General features: G+C 35.5%; 1 long non-coding RNA gene across 1 annotated transcript; it reads left to right on the forward strand.

The window, feature by feature from the left end:
• The first annotated feature begins 1,211 nt into the window (after positions 1 to 1,211).
• Positions 1,212 to 2,902, forward strand: LOC120007856. The gene is made up of 3 exons (XR_005470257.1): positions 1,212 to 1,342; positions 1,518 to 2,728; positions 2,807 to 2,902. It is a non-coding gene; the product is annotated as an uncharacterized LOC120007856 (long non-coding RNA).
• The last annotated feature ends 4,010 nt before the right edge of the window (positions 2,903 to 6,912 follow it).

A 6,912-nucleotide genomic window follows, 5' to 3' on the forward strand; every position in this document is an offset into this window, starting at 1 on the left:
CATTTGTTGCTTCCTTGCTTGGTTTCCATACCCTACAAAATCTGCAATCGATTCCTCAGCGCGGAGTTTTTGTTCGTTTGGTGCTACCGTGCTAGGTTTCCATAGCCCACCGATTGCTGCTCTCGCGTTCTCTGCTTCCATATCCCTTTGGAAAATTCAAAACTGGCTCCCCGTAGTACTAGCCATGGCGTTGCTTTTCTCTTTGTTTCCCTTTAATCTGCATGAACAACAACAGGTAAGTGTATCATCTTTAATTGTTTTAGGATGTTACTGTTTTTGTGTGCTTCGTTTCTTTTACCATAGAGGCTCAGCTCCTTTACACGAATTGGTAGATGATATCCTTTGAAAGTGGAGGCCTTTTCTGCTGCATTAGTTTGTTGAATGTTGCTGCCTTTCCTATTATTTTATGGAACGGTTAAGAATAAAAGTGTTCCACCCTTTATTTGAGTTTTCATTGGTTGATGCTTGGAGTGTTTGGGGTTCTGCTACTCATCCATCCCTTATGTATTGATTGGGTGTTGTGCTTAATTTGTGATTTGGCTACAGATAAGGGATTACTAAAGAGCACGGAGGAAGAAATCTCAAGGCACCCATTACTGTGAGGATTTCAGTTTTTGTTTTTGTGTGTGGGTTTGGTTTATTGTATTATGGGGTGTATTGTGGTCAAGTATTATAGGTTTTTTAGTGAATACAGGTGGTGGTTGATTTTTTTTGTTAAACTCTGTGTTAGATTTTCATATCATACTTTATTTGACTTTGTGGAGTAGGATTTCAGCTACTAGGTGTGTGCATGTTTGGATATTATAAACATTTGTTTCCACTGTTTACCCAATCTGTTTGTTGCCCAATCTGTTTTTGGTCAGAAGCAAGGCTAACATATGCTGCAGCACAGGTTCGAAAAGAACCAGTTTTACAAGCCCCATCATGACTACTTCTCTAATACTGTAAGATATTCAACCTTGCCTCTTGTGTTGGTTTTCATTGGCTTGGACCTCAAGGTTGTCTTTTCTTTTCTTTTTTTTCCCATGTTGACAGCTTAACCTGAAGTGTAGTGCTCAGCAAATAACAAAAATGCTTATGTAAATGCAGGTAAAAAGTCACTTATCTACTTTGATTCTCTGTCTGCTATGAAAGTAGGGCATTCTGACTGAACAACCATTTGAAAGGTTGTGTCTCTTAGCTTCAAGGTATTGCTACGTGTTCTTATTGGGTTGTATTTTATGAATCATGTCTATTATGGATCATATATAAATTCTTTGAAGTAACATGCAAATGTTTTATATATTGACATTGATGTGCATCACGGTGATGGAGTTGAAGAAGCTTTTTATTTCACAGGCAGGTATGAAGTTGTGTCTCAACTAGGAATTTACTGGTATCTTTGTGAATTTTGTTTCGATCAAACTAGGTCTTTAATGATTGAGCATTATATATATATATATATATATGTATATTTATTTATGTATACGTATGTATGTATCATATATGTTTTGATTACATGCTCTATTTAATGTTAGTTATCCAAGAGAGCAACGGGACATCTTCCTACGTCGAGGTTGACATGTTCTGACCTTTAGTGAGATTATATTCTCCCAAACTGTCATCTCAAATACCATCATTAACCAATTGCTATGGTTTTATACAAGATGTACTGCAAAAATAAGCAGGAGCTCACCAAACATCAGAATTGCGCTTCTCCCTGAAAATTTCAAAACAGAAGAACCGCATAAAAGGAACTGAGAATAAGGACGGAGATCTAAGGAAGCAAGGCCGACAAATTGATAGCCTCAGTTGGATTGTCAGAAAAGCAAATGCAAGGTACAGCGAAGATACATGCTTAATTCTTTTTGTTGTGCTTTTATTAAAGAAGAGCAATGATTGTTGCTGCATACCGTAGGATGAAGAAAACCTTGATTCAATTGAGCAAAGGTATACGCCAGGGACCTGACACTAATTTAGTTCCTCTTTTATTCGGTTAGCAACCACCAACATCATCAAGGAAAAATGTTATATTCACTTCCTTTAACTGAAATGTTGATCACTCTCAACTGTGTAATGTGTTTTTCTACATCTAAAATTTATTTCTCTGTTCTTTCCATATATGTTTGATTATTTTTTAGGCATTTGATTCATGGGTTTTTGGTTGATACATTATTTACATGGATTTGTTTTAGCTATGTATAATTTAGTTATACTTCTCTCCCTCTATAATCTAGTGATATGCCATTACTTGCATAGTTCCCTGGTCTTTTACTTATCTGTGAAGTTTAATTTTTGTTGGGCCTTTAGTTGATCACCATAGACATGATACAAGAGCTTGGCACCAAATATGTCTTTTATGTCATTGACATAAACTACTTCCCTGGTAAGTATAATATTTGACATATTTGCTATTTTGATTGAATGAATACTCTTATTGTGGCCTTCAGTTTTTTGTTTGTGTGTGCTTGACCTGAGATTAATTGGTGCATTTCCTGATTTCCATTGCAACATTTTCTTCTAACACCCTAAACAAGATATACGCTTTGATCACTGCAACAAAGCATGAGATTTAATTTGGATATAGACTACTCCATTAAGAGGAGATTTCCCGATTCTTAAATTTTTGCAGGGCCAATGCTGTGGTCAAAGTCACTTCCATTTGCCACCAAACCTCAAACAAGGGATACTAGAGAAGGCTACCCCTTCTTGCTACTTGAAGGATAGGGTGTCACACTCTGAGCTTGAGGTGAGATGCCATTCTACTATTGTTTCTGTGTCATTCTCGATGTCTTAGCCATACTCTGGTGACTATTTTTTGTCCCAGGAATTTGCAGACATAAAGAACTCTCTCGGTTGGTATTCATTTTGTTAGGCAAGTGGTGAAGCAAAACGGTGTTGTTTCCTGAGTGGTTCTTATGTTGCGTGACCTGCAGATATGCGTGTAGTTGTTTCTATGTTTTCGTCTTTTTCCGTTTGTTGTGCCGTCTTCTTGATCAGTGTGTTCTCCATGTGTTTGTCATCTTCACCATTAAAGTTACAAATTGTGCTTTATCACCATTACTCTCTCAAGCATTCATCCACCACCTACATTTGGTTCTTCTCAGTTTTGCAATGCTGATTATCACCTAAAGGCACTCTGACATTTAGTTCAATGCTTCAATGGTGTCTTATGTACCTCTCTCTTCTTTGCAGTTCGTGGCCATTTAGGCCTCTATGTTGCTCTATGTCACGTGTAGCCAGCTGTTAATGTAGCTTTGTCCAACCTTAGTTTTTCATGAACCTTGATCTTTCAAAATATTTCAGCTTTTCCAATCTTTAGTTTCAATAATATTTCCAAATCAGTGAGATGGGATTGAAGGGATATTTTCAATGAGTCGAGAGTTTTGAAAGATATTTCAGTTCGTAAAACATGAATGATCAATATGTTTGTACCCATTCAATATGGACCAAAGGGTTGGAATCCGTGTATGTGTATATCATTATTAGTTGTTCAGGGAGATTATAAAAATCTATCTGCACCTCATCAGGAGATAAAACCTTCCTAACCATTCAAAGGAAACTTCAAAGGACGTTCAGGGACTGGGTTGGTGATGGATGGATTCATACAGAAGTGAAGTCAAATTTAATCTAGCATTTATCTTTTAATGTTGGCAATAGCACAAAATTGCCAATGTTAGCAATAAATAGCACAAAACTGCCTTTGTTCTCAGCTAAAACAAAAACAAATTCATTTCGGTATGGTGGTGGTACATTTGGAGTGTGTCAAGTAATCAGAATTTCCAAACATCAAGTCGTTGAAGAAACATTTCATTTCTATTAGTTTTATGAGGAAAGTAAAACATTTAATTTCTAATAGTTGTATGTATTTGGCTGACGGAAAAAAATTGCCATGACTTCTTATTACATACTGTGGATTATCTATTACTCCTATATTAGTTTAATATTCACAAACGTATTCTCTCTTTGTTATATGCTCGGCTCTCTCTCATTGATTTTTTTTTCATCGCGCGGGGTAGACGCTAGTTATATATTATACTAGAGACTCCAATAATATAGTATAAATTTCTAGAGAGTTCCCATTATCCCATTAAGTATATTATATTTTATAAAAAATAATATAGCATCTTAGATATTACAATAATACAATGGACTAATGGAGTTTCTAGTAGACTCGAGAGTGGAGAATCTCAAAGACGCTCTTCTTCGTCTCCACCTTTATGCGTGCCAGGATCTGCAGCTTCTAAATATTTGATCTGCTGCTTCGTCGCCTCGCCTTCTCTGTTACCCACACGCTTTTGCTTGCTCACCATCACCGATTTGCACCCACCATCATCGATCTTCACCCACACGTTGCTGCTTGCCCACCATCACCGATCTGCAGTCAGCACCCACTGCACCGATCTTCACACACTGATCTACACCCACCTGCACCAATCTTCACCCACCAGCACCATCGCCGATCTCACCCACCAAGCGAGTTTTTCATTAAAACGGTCTGGGTCACGGTTTTACGATTTTACGGTTTATTTCGCGGTTTGCTACGGTTCGATGTAAAAACCGTATTTTACAAGAAATAAACCGCGGAGGCCGTCGGTTTACGTGTTTTGCGGTCGAACCGGTGGGCCGGTCTGGGTTGAAAAACTATGTTTCAAACCCTATGTATCTGGCTCTGTTTGGTGCACAATTTTGTCATTAGCATATATGCTAGCATATATTGTAGATAATAAATGATTGTAATATATTGTAGTATAAATGGTTATTGAAATGTTGTTAGGTGTTTGGTTACACTTTTGCTGAAACAATATAAAGTCTTAATATTGTCTTGTAAATTACATGGAGGGGCATAACTATTTCAAACTATATAATAGTAATAAAAAAATCATAAAATAAGTTATAAACACTGCATAATTAATTAAAAATAATAAAAACTTTTTTTCATAAAAATTTTTTTTTAAAAAAATTGAAAAAATACCATAACTCATTCAACATTGCAATCTCGTGTGAATTGAGTATTGTGGCATATTGTGTAATTTTATGCCTTCATTAGGGTAGTTACATTAGCAAGGGAAGAAATTGTCTTGAAATGGTAGAAAATATCACAATTCCAAAAAGAATCATTTATTGTGTTTAAATTGCTTTGAAATTTGTACCACAAAATTGCTGTTTGTTTGTGTAATGCAATATATGGTTCAAATGCAATATATTGTGCACCAGAATTGTGCAACAAACGGAGCCTCTATCTTTTTTTACCAATTGAGGTGAGATAGTGTTCGATAAAAAAGCTGTGGTGTAATGAGATGAGTTATGCTCGTGAAAAATGTTTTACGTGTCATAAAAAATAATGTGGTGAGGTGAGATAATAAATTATGAAATTTATTCAATTTTAATTATAAATTGTAATAAATGATTTTGTGAAGTTAATTTTGTTAATTAATATTTGTTAAATGACGAGTTAAGTTTTTTTAAAAATAAGTTATTAATTTTGTTAATATCACTAATATATATTGTATATTAATACATCCTAATAATTAAATTAATTGTTTTGTATTTTATAACTAAGTAAAGTATACAAATAAATTTTATTTAATAAAAAAAATTTATAAATAAGATTCAACTATTATTTAAATTTAATGAAAAAAACTTTCTTCGTTTTCGAAATATGAAAGATACGCTTGGAGTAACAATGTAATTGGCGTTACGTGAGACGCATTTTCAGGAAAAACACGTATCCTCCTCTTCTCCTGGTATCGTGACTTTGCAAGGTTGAACAGCAACCTACAGGACCCGCAAACACCTAAAACCACTAAACGAAGCCCTCTGTCGCTACTCAGTGCATCTGAACAACTTCAAACGGACTGCCAAACGGACACATTGTAAATACAAAGAAATCAAATAGGTACCTCAAGGATGGGTCTAAATGCATACCCACATTTTACTTTGTAAAAGCCCTATTTTACCCGCTTTAAATTTTACTCTCTAGTCTCTACAAACTCCATCACATCATTGTCTTTACAGCCTAAAGAAAAAAGATATGCAGACGTATCTCATCATTGTCCCCTCATTGATACATTATTAAAGCAACCACAATGGTGATTTTTTGCTGGGGCATAGGTAATGTATGAGAATTTGTATTTTGCTGATGTGACTGTATTGAGGATGTGTTTTGCTGATGTGGTTGGGCCAACAAAATATAATGGTGTAAATTTGTTGGCTTTACTTTTTGTGTAAAAAAGATGGAATCCCATCACATCATTGCCTCCATGCTTGTCCCAACAAAAGGAGGCTAACAAAATGACATTGTTGTAACATCTTCATTTTTTCATGGCCCATCAAAATTCACTTTTTTCTCATCCATTCCCCTTTAGATTAACATTGTTGCAATTGCTCTTACAACTTTAGTTAAGACTTGCATAGTTGTTATTTTGTTTGCACTCACTTTAATGTCTAGACATTGATTCCATTATCATCCTGACATTGATTTGATTATTGTGATGCAACCCGTGGTGATATTTATTTCTATCTGGATTTAAAATGATACATAATATTGTGCTTTATCTGCTTGGCATTATATACAATAATTTGGGTTGTGTCACGCCCCGTTTTGGGTGAGGTCGTGAGATAGGAAAAACACACATACAAATTAGACAAATGTGGCTCAACTTTATAGAACAATGAGCGACAGCCTGCACAACAATAAACAATTGTCCTAAAGAGGACTCCAATGACATTAAGCCTCCAAGAACATAATTCAATACTACCATAGTAATTAAGACCTCAATGGTCCATCTCGCAGCGGAAACAAAACAATAGCTCAAGTCCGAGGTGATTGAGTCATACATGACATTCAACAATTTAAAACGTCTAACAATCCTAAATAAAGGTAAGGAAATAGACATCTAGTAAACACGAGCTACACCACATTGTCACGCC

The sequence above is a fragment of the Tripterygium wilfordii genome, chromosome 10, assembly GCF_013401445.1.
Source record: "Tripterygium wilfordii isolate XIE 37 chromosome 10, ASM1340144v1, whole genome shotgun sequence".
Lineage (NCBI taxonomy): Eukaryota > Viridiplantae > Streptophyta > Magnoliopsida > Celastrales > Celastraceae > Tripterygium > Tripterygium wilfordii.